Genomic DNA, 18,531 nt, shown 5'->3' on the forward strand with positions numbered 1-18,531 from the left:
TGGAAAAGCAGAAGCTGGCTTTCAAGAAGAGGTGTTGAGGATTTGAGTTGCTACAAACCAGTGAAGCATGAAGGCAAGGTAATTAATTGCCTTTCCAGCTTGTGGTCAGGAGATCATGGCTAACATTGTGAACACAGCCTCAGTGGAGTGAGGGAGGAAGACACATTTTTAGGGCCCCAACATAGCGTTTGTTCATTTCTGAACATTTTGAAGATGAGAGAAAATGGATTACAGAGAGAGGAAACAAAATGTCATGTATCAAGTAATTAATTTAAATTTATCTTCAGAGATGGAAGGGGCTAGTTATTGAGATTGTTACCTAAAAACTGCCTGGTAGACAAATAGGGCCTCCAGGCCACAACATGCCAACAGATATTTTTGTGTTGTTTGGGTAATAATGTGTTTTAAAAATTGAATTAGGTGTGAATGTTTAGAAATGTAAAGTTTCTTTTTTTTTCATAAAAATCCCTGATTTCTATCTTCTCTTGAAAATATTGGAAATTCGGCAACACTGGGTGTGCATTTCTGCGTGTCATCCGTTAGCTGGAGTTGAATAGCAGCTTTCCCAGTGGAAGGGCATACATTCTTCACTTAGCCATGGTCCCCACCGTGTGAGTCTCCCCATGAGAGTACTTGCTAACATCTACTTGTAGATGTTTCAGTTGGCAATTCCTAATTAAGTTCAACTTCCTCATTCCATGGAAGAGAAGAATAAAGTCTGAAATGGAGCATGACTTGTCCTAAAGTCACATATCTGGCCAGTGGGAGAGTCTGTTTTAGAGCCTGTATCTCCTGATTCTTATTTCTGTAAGGTTCCTGCTCTGTTAACTCACTACGTTTTTCTCTGACGAGGCAGTCTCTTGAGGACTGGCCTGTGGCAGTTTCCACCCCACCTCCCAGATTTTAGAATTGCCAAATGGTACATGATTTATTTGGCTCTGCCCCAACCAGGTTCTCAGTGTTTTTCCTGCAGTCCAGATGGTGACCAAAGTTCTTCCTCCTCAGACAAGAAGGGAACTCTCTTGGTCACCAAGTTCAAGCTCACTCTTTTCAGAACTTTGGCCTAACTAGAGGCATATAAATTCCCCATAATGTTTCTTTTATGGAGATTTTTGAGGCCTAAGTGGAATGATGTTAAACAATGACTACCATGCATTGTTGCCTAAAGTAGAAAATTAAATTCAGCTCATTGAAATGAATACCAGATCACACCCTTCAAGTTTCCCCACCCCTGATATATCATAGATCTTTCAAGAAAATTTGAATATTGTGTTTGGATTTTTTTTTTTCTGCCTTATAAAGAAAGTTAATGATCTTTCTTATTTTCTTTCCCAACATGAAAATTCATTAACCATACAAAAGAAGTTGTTTGCCGTTAAAATAATACCTCATTCTAAGTGAGAGCATAAACAGGTTCTAACCCACTCACTTGGAAAGGATTTTCTGAAAGCCTGGGATACAGCTGCATTATTTTTTTCCTTTTCTCCAGCCTTTGCCCCTTCACCACGCAATATGAACAGACCTGGCTTAAAAATAGAACAGCTAATGATGTTTGTCTAGTGGATTTAAGGCAGGCAGTGTTAACCCTTAAAGATACAATGGCCTATGGAAATTTGGAAATACGACTGTTTCAATGAAGTATGACTCCTGATATGAATATTGTATTTAAAAAATGTTCCAAACCATCTAGTTCTTTCCTGAACTCATCCCTTTCATGTAATGCTTTGTCAAGTGCAGCCTATGTTAACCAGTATACGCTGGTGGTGTGATTGTTTTCCATCTTTTCCTCTAGAGCTTCCAACTTAGGAGACTGTGGTACATCTATCAAATTATTATTGATAACAGTTTTACAACTTTTTCCCAACTGTACAACTTAGATGACCATATTTCCAGCCCATGGTGTCAGTTTCTTTGCTGCCTGATGCCCTGCTACATCTTTAAAGTTTTGTGATGGTATTCCCTATCACCAATACCACTTTCTAACTCAGGTTGGGCTAAATTGTGGGACAGTAGTAAACAGGTTCTTGAATCTCAGAGCTTAGTGCCTAAGTAAGTGTAGGTTTGTTTCTTTCTCAAGTCACCGTCCAGTGCAATTGGGGTTGCTCTCTTTCGTCTTGTTATCTTCAACACATCGTCTCCATGGTTGCCTTTATGAATGGTCATGCATCAGAGTTTATGATACAGGCACGAAAGTAGTATATTTCTTCCCTTTACATGGCAGTGGTCAAAACCCAGTCACTTGAAGCCAGTTCAACTATAGGGGGCACTGGAGTTTTATCCTTTTTTTTTTTAGAAAAAGAAAACAGAATTGGTGAATATCTACCCAATCTTGCCATAAAATGGATCTAAATATATCATTCCTTTAAACTATGAATAACTTTTTTTTTTAAACAAATACCTTCTGACAGTCTGACATAAACTTTGGAGCTCTATAGTTTAACTTTATGATTTGACCAAGTACATTAAATCACCTAAGGAAAAACTTGTGTTCAAATGAAACATCATCTGTTTCTGCTAGGCATCATCAAAAGAGGAAGACAGAGGTTTTTAAGTTGTGTATATATAACTTGTCAGAAATCTGATGGTTTGTTCCATCAAAAAGGAATCAGTGTGTATGAATGCGTCTTAGAATATCAATGTGATTACTAACAAGTTATAATCTTTATCTCAGCCATACATCTAATTTCCCTGTTGATTTCTACACAAAATGAGGACTTTCTTTGAGTCACTCATGAATAAATAATTCGGGTACATCACTAGGTAAATATATTCAAATGATGGCCTGCAAAAGTCAAGTGCAGTATTGTCCTGTTCACCTCAGGGTTTTATTGTTATTGGAGATAGTTTATTAAAATTAAAAATTTACTTTTGATAGGTTAATGGCCTGGATTATTGACTTGGGGTGGTGTTGCAGTATAATAATTACAGAATGATTGTCAATGAAACAGATAAGAAAATGTGTGATCTTGGCCTTGGGGATCAGGATCAACATAGTGGAGTAAGAAGATCCTAAGCTCACCTTCTTCCAAATATACACCAAAATTACAACGATGGTTGGCTTTAAACAATGCAGGTTTGAACTGCCTGGGTCCACTTATATATAGCTATTTTTCAATGGTAATAAATAATATGATATCACAGTCTGCAGATGCAGAGGAACCATGGATATGGAGGACAAGCTATGAGTTTTATGTGAGTTAATCCCTATTTTGTTCAAAGGTCAACTGTACTATGGAACAACTATCTCTGAGAATGATCTGAAGACTAGAAGAAAAGATTTTCCACAAGTAAAGATATAAAGAAGGAGCCACAGTGAGGTATGTAGGAGGGGAGGGGATGCAGTCTGGTCAATACCTGCACCCTGGTGTTGCAAATCACAAGCAAAATGGATCTCACAATCAAGAGATTATCCCTAAAGAGTGAGGGTCAGAGCTCCACATCAGGTTCCCCAGCCCCGGGGTCCTGTACTGGAAAGACGAGGACCCAAAACATCTGGTATTGAAAACCAGTGAGCCTTACATCCAAGAGAGCTAGAGGAGTGTAAGAAACCTAGTCTGTGCTCTTAAAGGGCCCACACAAGACCTCACTTGCCCCAAGTCCCAGGTGCAGACTCAGCAGTTTGTAAGATGCCTGGCTCAGACCCACTTGCTGATCTTAAAGAGTCTCCCAGAGAGGCAGGAGGCAGTTGGGACTCCTCCTGGGACTGAGATGCTGGAAGCCATTTTTGTGATCTCATTCTGTTGTGCTAACACTCCTGACAGGTGCCAATTTGGAATCTCACTTCTAGCCTTTTAGCACCAGGGACATGCCCCACCCACCAGGATGATTGCAGGGCCTTAGTGTCAGCTGGGTTGGGGTTCAGACTAGCCTCCAGCATCTCCATAATAGTTGGCCCCACCACAACACAAGTGTGCATGCAGTCCACATTGGGGAAACCACCAGAGCACCTAGCTCTGGTGGCCTGAGGGGAGTGTGCTCCCGGGTCCCATAGAACAACTCTTATATAAGTCCCCTTCTCTAAGATTGGGAGATGTAACAGACATACCTAATACAGATAAATAAACACAAAGTAGGCAAAATGAGGAGACAGGGAACTATGTTTCAAATGAGGAAGGAAGACACAACCTCAGAAAAAGAACTAAACAAAACAGAGATAAGCAGTCTACCTGATAAAGGGTTTGAGGTAATGATTCTATAGCTGCTCACCAAAGTTGGGAGAAAAGTGGATGAATATAGTAATAGCTTCCACAAAGAGTTAGAAACTATAAAAAAGAGCTAACCAGAGCTGAAGAAAACAATAACTGAAATGAAAAATAGACTAGAGGCTATCCGTGGCAGATTAGGTCATATAGAAGAATGAATCAGTGATCTGGAAGAAAGGATAGTGGAAATTATTTGAGGTGAATAGGGAAAAGGAAAAAAGAATTAAAAAAAATAAAGATAGTTTAGGGACTTCTGAGACAACATCAACTGTACTAACATTCCCATTATATGAATCCCTGAAGTAGAAGACAGAGAAAAGGGCAGAGAAATTATTTGAAAAAGTAATGGCTGAAAAATCCCCTAACTTGGGGACTGAAATAAGCATTCATGTCCAGAAAACACAGAGAGAGAGTCCCAAACAATATAAACTCAGGGAAGTTCACACCAGAACATATTATAATTAAGATGTCAAACATTAAAGAGAGTCTTAAAAGCAGCAAGAGAAAAGTGACTAGTATGTACAGAAGAACTCCCATAAGACTGTCATCTGACTTTTCAGCAGAAACTTTGCAGGCCAGAATGGAGTGGTGTGATATATTCGAAATGTTGAAAAAAAAAAAAAAAAAAACCTAAAACTAAAAACAAAACAAAACTCACGACCAAGAATACTCAACCTGGCAAGATTAAGAATTGAAGGAGTAATAAAGAAATCTACAGATAAGCAAAAGCTAAAGGAGTTCAGCACCACCAGATTTATAAGAAATATTAAAGAGATTTTTCTAAGTGGAAAAAAAAGGGCCATAACTAGAAATAAGAAACTTGTGAAAGGAAAAATTCTCAGTGATAAGAGCAAACATATAGTAAAGTAATGGATCACCCACTTATAAAGTTAATAGGAAAGTTAAAAAGGAAAAAGTAGTAAAATCACCTATATCTACAATAAGTATTTAAGGGACACACAAAATAAAAAGATGTAAAATATGATATCAAAAACATAAAAACACTGTGGGTAGAATAAATATGTAGGACCTTTAGATTGCATTTAAATTTAAGAAAGTATCAATTTAAAATAGATATCTCTGTACATGGGTTGTTATATATGAACCTCATGGTAACCATAGACCAAAACCCTATAATAGTTATGCAAACGATAAAGAGAAAGGACTCCAAACCTAACTCTAAAGATAGTCATCAAATCACAGGGGAAGAGTGCAAGAGAACAAGAATGGAGCAGAGAAGAACTACAAAAACAATCAGAAAACAATTAACAAAATGGCAATAAGTGCATATCCATCAATAATTACTTTAAAGTAAATGGATTAAATGCTCCAGTCAAAAGACAAGGATGGCTGAATGGATAAAAGGACAAGAGGCATGTCCTTGCTGTCTACAAGAAACTCACTTCAGGTCTAAGTCACATAGAGACTGAAAGTGAGAGGGTTAAAAAAGTTATTCCATGCAAATGGAAACAAAAAGAGAGCTGGGGTATTATATCAGACAAAACAGACAAGCACTATAACAAGAATCAAAGATGGCCATTACGGAATAATAAAGGGATCAATACAGTAAGAATATTTAACACTTAAGTACACATATGGTCAACATAAGACCACCTAAATACATAAAGCAAATATTAACAGACATAAAGGGAGAAATTAACAGTACTACAATAACAGGGGATTTTAACACCACACTTACATAAATGGATAGTCATTCAGACAATATCACTAGGAAACATTGACCTTAAACAACACATTAGACCGATTGACTTAATAGATATATATAGAACATTTCATCCAAAAACAGCAGAACACACAGTCTTTTCAAATACACATGGAACATTCTCCAGGGTAATTACATGCTAGGCCACCAATTTTTAATAAATTTCAGAAGATTGAAATCATATCAGGCATCTTTTCTGAACACTACAGCATGAGACTAGAAATAAAATACAAGAAAAAAAACCCCAAAACTCAAACATGTGGAGTTTAAACACATACTACTAAACAACCAGTGGGTTGTTACAGTGATTGAAATGGAAATCAAAATATACCTTGAGACAAATGAAAATAGAAGCACAAAATTCCAAAATATATGGGATGCAGCAAAAACAGTTCTAAGAGGGAAGTTTATAGCAATATAGGCCTACCTCAGGAAACAAGAAAGATCTCAAACAAACAAAAAAACCAACTAACGTTACACCTAAAGGAACTAGGAAAAAAGTTCCAAAACTCAAAGTTAGTAAAGGAAAGAAATAATGAAGATCAGAGTGGAAATAAATGAAATAGATTGAAAAACTTCAGAAAAGAGCAATGAAACTCAGAGCTGGTTCTTTGGAAAGATGAACAAACTTGATAAACCTTTAGCCAGACTTATCAAGAAAATGCTGTGCTGTTTTGCACAATGAAGGAAACCATCAATGAAATAAAAAGACAACCTAATGAATTAGAGAATATATTTTCAAAAGATATATTCAGGCTAACATTCAAAATATATGAAGAACTCATACAGCTCAGTATCAAAAACAAAAACAAAAACAAACTTACTAAAAAATGGCAGAGGACCTGAGCAGAAATATTTCCAAAGAAGTCATATAGATGAGCAATAGATACATGAAAAAAATGCTCAACATTATTAATCATTAGGAAATGGATATCAAAACTACAGTGAGTTATCATCTCTCTTCTGTCAGAATGGCTTTCAACAAAAAGACAAGAAATACCACGCGTTGGTGAGGATGTGGAAAAAAGAAACCTTTGTGCACTGTTGGTGGGAAAGTAAATTGGTACTGCTAATGAAAACAGTATGGAAGTTCCTCAAAAAATTAAATATAGAACTACCATATGATCCAGCAATTCCACTCCTGGGTATTTATCCAAGGAAGATAACAACACTAATTAAAAAAGATATATATATCTCTATGTTCATTGCAGCAATATTATAACAGCTGAAATATGTTCCCTGCAGCAGTATTACAATAGCTGAAATAGAGACGCAACCTGAGTGTCCATTGATAGATGAGAAAGAGACGAAGGGAGAGAGAAAGAGAGGACATTTTCTTTATCCATATATATGCGTTTGTGTGTGTGTGTGTGTGTGTGTGTGTATAAAACGATATTATTCAGACATAAAAAGAATGAAGTATTGTCACTTATGACAACATGGATCTAGAGGTTATTATGTTAAGCAAAAGTCAAAGTGAGAAAGACAAATACCATATAATCTTACATACACATTTTGTTTAAAAAAAAAAACAAAAACAAAGGAACAAGCAGTCAAAACAAAAGCTGACTCAGAGAACAAACAAGTGGCTGCAAGAGGGGAAGAGGTGAGGTGTTAAATGAAATAGGTGAAGGGAATAAACTTCCAATTCTAAGATAAGTCAGTCATGGGGCTGTAATATGACAAATATGCTCAGTAATACTACAGTAAATTTGTATGGAGGCAGATGGTTATTAGACTTAGGAAAGTGATCATTTAGTACAGTATTTAAATGTCAGCGAAAGTCAGACAGGATTGAGGTATTTTAATCTTTATGAATTTGAGGGTGGGAGTATAGAATTTTTTCAATGCAACAGTGAATGTGAAGTTGTAAATATTATCTCTAACATTCTAGAACTTCTTCATCTACAAAGACAGGAGTAATAATAGGAGGCTGATCACCAGGGAGCTTCAAGAGCAAAGTGAAATCATCTGTATGCAGTGTTTAGGAAAGTACAGTAGGACATAGTAATTATCCTGTTGCTACTGTTGCTGTGAGAATGATAACTATTGATGATAGCAAGAGGCAGAAGTCCAAGCAATTGCTTGTCTTTAGCTACAGAGAAGCATGATATGTTTTGTGTATAGAATGAGCTCCCTTCCTCTGCTTCCCTCAGATACCTTGTTACTTTGTCTTCCATCCTTCTTCTAAGTTGCCTACTGTTTCCACTTTTTATAACATAAAACTATGTCAATATATTTTTGTCTAATCATTTCTTCTTCCTCTAACCAGTACTTCTACCTCTTCCCCCTTCAGTTCCTGTTCATTTTGCTTATAATTCTGGTGAGAATTATTTTTAGGGCTTTATTTTCTGTTGACTTCTTGGTGGAGAGCATTAGAAATAATAGGAGTTTTTATGGTTCTAATTGATAGAAGGACCTGGGTGAAAAATTAAGCAGCTCTAGTATCTTGTCTTTTGCTTCTTTTTCCCATTATCTCTCTTTATCATTGTGGACTTCTTTCAAATCGATGAGTCAATAATTTTCATTTTAAACTTATTTTCTTTGTTTCCTAACACCCACCCATGACCAAACATTTTATAAGTGAAAATTTTCCTAGAAGTCTTCACTCTTTCCTGCTCCCTTTTTGCTCTCTTCTTTCTACCTCTTTTCTTTTTCTTTTTCTACTTTTTTTATTATTAAAGTATAGTTGATTTACAATGTTTTGTCAAGTTCTGTTGTACAACAAAGTGACCCAGTCACACACATTTCCCTGTGCTGTACAGTGGGATCCCATTGCCCATCCATTCCAAATATAACAGTTTGCATCCAAAAACCCCCAAATGCCCATCTATCCCACTCCCTCCCCTTTTCCCCTTGATAACTCCCAGTCTGCTCTTCTTTCTGCTTCTTTTCATCCAGGGCCACCTTGTTGCCCCACACCAGGAGGCAGTTTTCACATGAATTAGATGTTAATGGTTTCTCCATTCCTGTGCAGCTAAGCCATCTCACCCTCATCCAAGAATATTTGACTTAGTAAATCAGTACTCTGCAGAATTATATTACATCTTATTACCATAAAAGTATAAATGAATCAGAAATATCTATTATAGAGATGTTGGAGAGAGATTAATATATAGTATATAGAAATATTAATATAATTTTATGATGTGTACAGATATTACTTTGTGCTTATAAAATGACAGTAAATCCATCTGATCCCATTTTTTCCCATCAAGAGAATAAAATTTGAGTCTTTGACAGTGTTACGCTTCTTGACTTTTGGGTCTTGTTACTCCTGTTACAGAGTTACTTACTATCTTTTCACAGAGTGCCTCACATCTCATAGGCAAATTTACCAAAAGTTTATCCATGTAGTTAATATTTAAAACAAGAAAACAGGACCAAAATGGAGTTGCTTATGCTAAGACCCACAACACCAAACTGAAACAGTTTCAGTACAGCTTCAGCTGTCTCAGAAATGGAATCTTCAACCAACCAGCCAGGAATCATTTGATCAGCCTAAGTTAGGTAACTTGCCTGATAGACCCTGCTATTCCCTAAAGGGAAGTAACTTTACAATAACCAGTCTGCTTTTGGCCTAGTACAATGTCCTCATTCCTGCTCCTTTCTGCCTTTAAAAGTTTTCCAATTTATACACCTCCATGGAGCTCCTTTTTATCTGATAGATTGGAAACTGCCTGATTCAAATCAATATTCGCTCAAACAAACTCTTAAATGTTTAAATCTGCCTCAGTTTATCTTTCAACCCTGGGGGCCCTACCCCTTCAGAAACCCTTTCCCCACAAGGCTCAGTATGTCTAGAATCCTGTGAGTAATTGCATCACAAAGAATAACAACAGTAATTATTTTTTAAGGAGCTGTAAGTAGTGCCTTTGGAAAAAGCTGTCATTAAGATGACTATAAAAATGACTCATATACACTCCAACTTCTACACCTGCTTTATATCAGTGGCAGTTGCTGATGGCTAGTGTTATTGCCTTTCCAACCATCTTGACATTTTTGTTTACAAGCTTGCTGAGAGGGGTTGCCTCCTGCTCTTTTCAAACTAAGGTCACAGTATCTGAACTACTAGAGTAAGCATTTCAGAAAGTGGCTGGAGATATGTGCCAGCCTGCATATTCTTTGTAGAACTCGCCCAATCTTGGAAATTTTATTGATCTGCTGATTCTTGCTGTCTCCATCACACCATCATAATCAACTTCTTAGGCTAGGGGAACTCAGCATTTACCCACTTTAAATACATTCTGTGCTTTTCCTGTATCACTGATGCTAATGAAACAAAAATGTAAAAGAAAGGAGTTTTATTATCCAATATCTTTCTTTTACATTTATTTTAGCTTTACCTTGATTGTTTTTTTATGTCTGGAGTGATAAGCTTATATTTGATTTGTGAATCCATGGCATAGCCCAAATTTGCATCCTTAGATATTTGTGTTGGTGAGTATATAATTAATGCATTAATGCAATAAGCAAATATTTCTTGAGCGCCTACCATGTGTGTCCTTTCTTTTAACAAGACTCACTGCTTCCATGAACAATTCCTATTGATGCGTCTGTGTTGGCTTTTTCTAGCCTGCAAAGTGGTGTAAAGTTGGAGAGCCAATGATATAAAGGGTATTGATGGAAATCAAGGGGTCAGACAGCACAGGACTGGCCTGGTAGAAATGATTTCTTTTCTTTTTTATTATTGATATTATTTCCTTTTTGTTATTACACAAAGTGATTTGGGCAGTGCCTCACAAGAGCTGGGACTTAAATTTAACAACTGTATTTCCTGTTTGTTCTCATCCATATTCCTTTTCCTCCCTCCTCGCCCCAATTTTGAGAGAGAAGAAAGTATGGACATGGTAAGGAGGGAGACAGCAGACAATACAGAAATAGAAAACTAGATAAGGAGGCAGAGAGGCAGGTGACAGAAGGAAAATGATAGGAGATAACAGAATGCAAGAAAGAGGAGTCACGTATGAGAACAGATATGGGGAATTTAACTGCTCCTAGTAATCTTTGTCCTCCATGGAGAGGAAGTGAGAGGCATACATATTTAATAAATATCTATTTCTCTGTGCTACCAGTTTTTCAAACTTATTTTAAAATCCTAACTATCTTTGGAAGTAGGCATTATTATTCCCATTTAATGTGGGAGAACAAAGGTTCAGAAAGTGTATGGGACCTATCTTGACCATATGTGTGCACAATTGGTATTTGCAAGGAAGCTCTTGAATTCTAAAGCCTCTGTGTTTTCCACTGCATTCATGCCAAGCCCTTAGAGAATTAAGAGATGAGAATATGGCTTTAAGTGACTGTTGCATTTATGAAATGTTTACATAGCAGCCAAAAATATTTAAACAATGGGTGAAACATAATTAACCATATAGAAGTATTAGCTTTCAATAAATAACAGTGACTCTGCCCTCCTATTTCATTATATAAAGAAGGAAAGCGGATTATCCTCCAGAACATGGGGGCCTCGTCCAACCAGCTGGACACCTTGAAAAAAGGCTGAGCTCCCCCAGGAAGAGGCTGTCTCCCTCCCATGGCTCAGATCCAGCTGTAGCATCAGTGCCACCTGGATCTCCCGCCTCTGACTTATCACAATCCTAGCAATGGACCAGTCTCCACCTCCCAGTTCCCAAACTTTTTCATCTTTCCAAACTGAGACCCTGTCCCTTTTAAACAAACACTAAGTCCCTATCCCCTTGTCCCTAGCTGTTGGCAACCTCCATTCTAAGTTCTGTCTTCATGATTTAACTACTCTAAGCACCGAGTATAACATACGGTGTTTACTCCCTCCATCTGGCTTATTTAACTGAAAGTAATATCCTCACAATTCATCCTCAGTGCAGCATGTTTCAGAAGTTCCTTTCTTTTTCAGGCTGAATAATATTCTGTTGTATGAATGGACCACGTTCTGTTTATGCAGTCATTAGCTGATAGACACTTGGGTTGCTTCCATCTTGTGGTTACTGATGTTACCACAAGGACCTGTTAGAATCTTATATTCTCCAGGGAACATTGAAACATCCACGCTCTTAAAGGCAGCATCTCTCTGGCAGGTGCTTGTTCTTGGACTTCTGTTCTTGGACTCTCTGTTCTTGGACTGCTGATCCACCCAGGCTGGGGGGAGGGGCATAACCTAGGGCCCCTGAACTCCTCACTACCACTTTCTTCTCCTCCCCCAGCAAGGTACTTCTGGACACACACTGCCTTATCTGTTTCCTGCAGAGTAGGAATACTATCCCTTTTTCTAAGTGCCATGATGTGGGAAAAGTTGGGAAACACTACTTTAAAAATTAATACCACCTGACCTAACTTTCTCTAGTAAGATAAACATGAAATTCTTTAGGCTGTTGGTACATCCCAAATCTGGCCAAGACCCCAGGATGGGCTGAGAGGATGAAGGCAGGCTGCCAGGTGCCCCCCACGCTCTCTGCAGATTAAGGCAAAGGTTGCCATTCATTCAAGCATGGATGGTGAAGTGTATTCCTGAGCAAGGTGCATTTGGATATAATAGAAACTCTGCAGAGTTCCTTCAAGAAGATGTTTTTGGGGACTTCTTTCCAGGGATATCCTCTTTCCCTGAGATGGCAAGAAAACATATGCATAAAGGCCTGTGGCTGGGTGGAACCTAATGACACCTGTTATTTACTACATTTTCTGAGTCCCTTCTTAAAGGCAACGTTCTTTTTTATTTTTATTTTTTTATTTTTAATTTTTTTATTACTCAGTGAATTAATTACATTTATAGTTGTACAATGATCATCACAATCCAATTTTATAGGATTTCCATCCCATAACCCCAGCGCATACCCCACCCTTCCAAACTGTCTCCTTTGGAAACCGTAAGTTTTTCAAAGTCTGAGTCAGTATCTGTTGTGTAAAGAAGTTCATCGTGTCCTTTTTTCAGATTCCATATGTCAGTGAAAGCATTTGATGTTGGTGTCTCACTGTCTGACTGACTTTACTTAGTGTGATAATTTCTAGATCGATCCATGTTGCCAAAAATGCTGGTATTTCATTCCTTTTAATGGCTGAGTAATATTCTATTGTGTATATGTACCACATCTTCTTGGACATTTAGGTTGTTTCCACGTTTTGGCTATCACAAATAGTGCTGCAATGAACATTGGCATACATGTGTCTTTTTGAGTCATGGTTTTCTCTGGATTGATGCCCAGGAATGGGATTGCTGGGTCAAATGGTAGTTCTATTTTTAGTTTTCTGAGGAATCTCCGAACTGTTTTCCACAGTGGTTGCACCAATTTATAATCCCACCAACAGTGTACTAGGGTTCCTTTTTCTCCACACCCTCTCCAGCACTTATTGTTTGTAGAGTTTTTGATGATGGCCATTCTGGCTGGTGTAAGGTGGTACCTCATAGTGGTTTTGATTTGCATTTCTCTAATAGTGGGTGATGTTGAACATCTTTTCATGTGTTTTTTGGCCATCTATATGTCTTCTGTGGAGAATTATGTTTAGATCTTCTGCCCATTTTTTGATGGGGTTGTTTGTTTTTTGGTATTGAGTGGTAGGAGGTGTTTATAAATTTTGGAGATTAATTCCGTATCAGTTGATTCATTTGCAAAGATTTTCTCCCACTCTGTGGGTTGTCTTTTTGCTTTGTTTAGGGTTTCCTTTGCTGTGCAGAAACTTTTAAGTTTACTTAAGTCCCATTTGTTTATTTTTGTTTTTACTGTCATTACTCTAGGAGGTGGATCTGAGAAGATGTTGCTGTCATTTATGTCGGAGAGTGCTTGGCCTATGTTTTCCTCTAAGAGTTTCATAGTGTCTGGTCTTATATCTAGGTCTTTAATCCATTTTGAGTTTATTATTGTGTATGGTGTTAGGGAGTGTTCTAATTTCATTCTTTTCCATGTGGCTGTCCAGTTTTCTCAGCCCCACTTATTGAACAAGCTGTCCTTTCTCCATTGTATATTCTTGCCTCCTTTGTCATAGATTAGTTGGCTGTAGGTGCGTAGGTTTAATTCTGCGCTTTCTACCCTATTCCACTGATCTGTATATTTCTGTCTTTGTGTTAAAGGCAACATTCTTAAAACCTATTTTTTTTTTTCTCCCAAACTCGCACTACCTGGAGTCAAGGTTTATTATTCTAGTGTCACCCTAGAATGATCCTCTGATGGGCCACAAAAATTACCCCTTATGTAGGATTTTCCCTAGAGATGTTCTTTGATTGCTTGCTCTCCAATGGCCAAATTAAACCATCCAGTTTGGTTGGAAGCCATTAAGCCCATCAGCGCATATGGTCCTCAGAAGTTGTAGCTCTATATGCAGATGTGGCCACGGAGCTGCTCGGAACTCTATGATGGTCTATCATAAGTGACCATCATAAATGACCATGCAATGAGATCTGTAAAGGAACCTCGTTCCAGTGAAATGACCCAACACTCTTTTCATGTAGATCCTCCTTTAAGAAGTGATTTGTCCCTTCTCCTGTTGTGTATGGGATTATTGGGCAGGGTGGTTAGATCTTCTGGCACAGCACATTTGATAAAATTGGTGATTAAAAAATGCCAAGAAATGACTAAGCTCAGGGTCCCACATTTACCATTCTCATACAATGGCCAGCCATGATTCAGGTCTGTTGGATAACACAACTTCCTATATTTTTGTGCTCAGCGGAAATTATTACATTCCTGAGAAACTGATATACATTTCAGGTTCTATGTTACAAGCCTATTATTGTAGCAGAGTACTAAACCAAACCAATTAGTATTCATGGACTGTGATTATTATAGCCATATTTATTGGGAAGATCAACTGGCAAATAGAGTTTCAGAATCCCCAGTTGCAAAGACCAAGAGGTTGGCTTATCTGTGAGAAGGTAGATGAATCAGCTGCCCTTTCCCAGCGTCTTTGATTAAATCAAGGAGGTTGATGTCCCTCCATTAAAAAGCACGCATTTTGGAGTAACCACTGTGGCTCAGTGGGTTAGGGATCTGGCATTGTCTTTGTGGCAGCATGGGTTCAACCCCTGACCCAGGAACTTCCATATGGTGCAGGTGAAAAAAAATATGAAAAAAATTTTACAAAAGGAAACACTTTACCATTAACCAGTTAATTCTGTTAAGGCTGAATTCTGTTGAGCTATTGCTTCAGGTGCAATTGTCTAACAAAGAGGTTTCTCCAAGGCAGGCAAAGCAGCCCAGGCTGGAGATATCCCACCAGCCTTAAAAAAAGCTACAAGACCTTGACTTGTCCAATATTCTGAGGCACTTTTTACAGCAGACGATATTAAGTGCTGACTTCCTCACAGAGGGTCATTTGTCACTGGGATTTGTTTTTTGGCCTTTGGCCCTGCATGTATATTTCTGGTGTGGAGTTTTGGCTGTTTGTTTAAATTAGTTGGTGCTTAAAGGAATGTCCTAGAGAATGTGAGAGCATTTCTGGAATTCTTTGGAATGCTCTGGCTGTTTGCACAATTGTTCCTGCTTCCAGATTATTTCTACTGACAGGTGCTGACTTTCCCCAAGTTAATTATCAATATAACAAGGAGGTGGGGGGGTTTGCAACTATCTTTAATGTTAGAAAAGCCTGGACATGTTAGTGTTGGTTCATAATAACAGATGACATTTGCTCAGCACTACTTTATACCACACGTAATTTGTCTACTCCTCATGACAGGTTTTTTTCTTTCTTTCCTTCTTTTTTTTTTTTTTTTTGGTTTTGTATTTTGCTGCACCCGTAGCATGTGGAAGTTCCTGGGCCAGGAACTGAACTCCAACCAACACTGGATCCTTAACCCTCTGTGCCACAAGAGAACTCCCTCATGACAAGGTTTTTTTAATTTTTAAAAAAAATTTTTTCCCCACCCATGGCATCGAGAAGTTCCTGGGCCAGGGACTGAATCCGAGCTGCAGCTGCAGTGTCCTTAACCACCTGCGCTGGGCCAACATCATACCCACACCTCTGCAGCGACTAGGAAGATGGGAGAAATGAAAGGAATTACTTAAGTTAATTAGATCTGGATAATGATGCCTCATTTTTATTATCTAGCAAAACACTTGAATTGATAGTCTGTATTCCTAAAGTAAAAGAGCTAGTGTGTAATTCATAGGATGCAAGTTTGGCAGACCTAAATCTTCTACAATTTGAGGACACCCTCCTTAGAATCTTTTTACAGAATTACAAACACAAAAGTATATAAAAAGTAAATCTTTATTGCAAATAAGAAATCATGAGCAGCTACAAATTAATAAAATCTGAGAAATATGGTATATATCATAAATCCAGAAAAATAGGAAATGTTTAATACAGTTCCCTGCACACTTCTCTATTAATCTTTCCCCCTATGTTTTTTGGTTACACATTTTTTTAATCACCTCTGCCTAAGAGAGAAATTTTTTTAACATCTTCTGTAGAGAGAATGCAAAGGTCATTCAGTCTTTTCTCTAACATCGTTGATTAATTTTATGTTTTTATTATGAACACTGTCAAAAAAATGTGTCCGGCTTTATAACTTGTTCCTGGTAATGTCATGTCAGTTTTTAGGATTGCTGTCAAATTTGGGAAGTTCTCTATTAAGTTTCATTAATATATGGGCAATATAGTAGGGAAGAATTTTCCAAAGACTAGCTGTACCTTCATGTCACAAAGCTGAATGAGTTGGCAAAGCAAATGGTTAAAATATACCCCTTTTACAAACACGCACACACACACACACACATGCACACACACACGATTGGAAAAATTGATTCATGTTATCTGCCTTTGAGTGGGAATCTTCTTACTTGAAACTCTTCTCTAGGTTACCTTGAAAAGGTCAAATGCAGTCTGGAGGGTCAGGAGAATGAGGAAGGTGACATCAAAGCAGGAGATAGAAGGGTCCCAGGTGGGTGGCTGTAGGGTGAGAATGCTGAACCCTAACTATTTGATGTAGGTTCCCAGTACTTGTCCCTTTGGAGAAAGAATTCCACAAAGAGACTGAGCATAAGGAGGCAAATAAATATTTATTAAGAGAGAACAGAGAGAAGATGGGTGTGGAGAAAGCACAGGCAGGCTAGGAGGGCGCAGAGGGTGGGTGGAGAGGGAGAGAGGGAGATAAAGGCAGAAAGAGCAAGAGATGAAGAGCATGGCATGTGCTTTGCAGGTGGTCTAAATCACTTGTATGGGGGTGGTCCTTCTGGGATTCCTCTGACCAATCGTCTTGCTTCATCTGGCTTTGGCCTGGCTCAGGCCCCTCCCCTGTGCACAGGCATCTTTTAGCCAGGATGGGTTCTAGCACAAGGGCTTCCAGGAAGCTGACAGGATGTACTGTGGTCTGGTGCTCCTCCTTTCTCTGACCCCTGATGAACCTTTCTGTGAGTGTGTAGTTCTGGGGTTATCCTTGACCTCAAGAATGAGAAATAGGTGGCCTGTACCTTTTATTCAAACAGGATGCAGCTTTTATCATCAAGTTATCTGTCCACAGGGAACAGATTACAGTTGTACAGCCTGGGAACCATCTATCTCCTGCTTCACGAGGGCATGGTTTGAGACCTTTCTCATGCACAGATACACTCCAAAATTATACAGATTTTATATATTAACTTGTAGGAAGATGAAAATCATTTTAAGACAATAGAGTGGAACAGTAGCCCAGTGTAATGGGTAGGATAACTCAAGTTTTATAATATTGCTTAATATGAGTTGTCAGGGAGCTGAAATATTACTTCGACAGAAGAACATGGAAAGAGAAATTTTAACCAGAGGATGTTTAGTGCCATGTAGGCATGGAGATCAGAATAGCTACATAATTCTACTTTATTTTTTTCTAGTAGAATAAACTCTCTATTCCCTCTCAGATTTGTATTTTTATGTAGATATTTCCAGAAGTACCTGCATGTTCATTATACTCATGTGTGTGTTCTGTAGGATATTTAGTTTATAATAATACCCTGCTTTGAACTGCACCCCAATGAGAGGAAGAGAAATTGCTATCTTACACTGTAGCTTCTGTGCTTTTTGGTAACTGGTATTGTCATTAAGTATCTCAATTTCATTTCCTAAATAGGTAACATTGAACTTTTTACTGCTAATTTTCTCTGCTCCTCATGACTAGTAGTAACCTGAAAAATGTGTGCCTCGTTGCATGTACCTCCCTGCTTTACCAAAATCACATATATACTGACACCCAACCCCCACCTCTTTGGAGTGGTTTTTCAGAGCTATCTGAAATGCTACTTCCCAGGCTATAGTCCTCATTTTGCCCCAAATAAAACTTACAAATCTCATGTTGTGTGTTTTTTTAAGTCAACAAATGTAGTATGGTAAAAGAAAGACTGGTAGGGTCAAATAAAAAACTGGGGGGGAAAAGGCTGTTTTCATTTTTAAAAGAGAGTTGCTTGAAGTCAGATTTGGAAATTTGTCTGACCAATTTTGTATTGTCTGTGATGCAACATGCCAAGGTATGGTTTGTGGGAAAGTGTTAAGATGTCATCAGTCATCAGTGTGTAGAATTACTTATTGTGCATATGTCAATCATAAGTATAAATGAGTCAATAGTTTAAGTTATTCATCTTGTACCATCTTTCAGGGGAATACTAATGATACTTTCTATTAATGTATCACTTCCTTTTCTGAGATACTTTCACATCTCCTTCATCTGAT

General features: G+C 38.0%; 1 protein-coding gene across 5 annotated transcripts in view; it reads left to right on the forward strand.

The window, feature by feature from the left end:
* The window catches only part of LOC110262145 (uncharacterized), a 601,789-nt gene that overhangs the window by 349,345 nt on the left and 233,913 nt on the right, over positions 1-18,531 (forward strand). For 2 of the 5 annotated variants that reach the window (XR_014812843.1, XR_014812841.1), the window contains one exon: positions 3,220-3,317. The exons of the other annotated variants lie outside the window; for them this stretch is intronic. The gene's annotated coding sequence lies outside the window, so the exon portion shown is untranslated. The remainder of the gene's footprint in view (positions 1-3,219; positions 3,318-18,531) is intronic. 5 annotated transcript variants of the gene reach the window in all.

The sequence above is a fragment of the Sus scrofa genome, chromosome 8, assembly GCF_054392235.1.
Source record: "Sus scrofa isolate SSC_HxYL_T2T_F1_AM1 chromosome 8, Sscrofa_HxYL_maternal_Yorkshire_Landrace_v2.0, whole genome shotgun sequence".
Classification (NCBI taxonomy): domain Eukaryota; kingdom Metazoa; phylum Chordata; class Mammalia; order Artiodactyla; family Suidae; genus Sus; species Sus scrofa.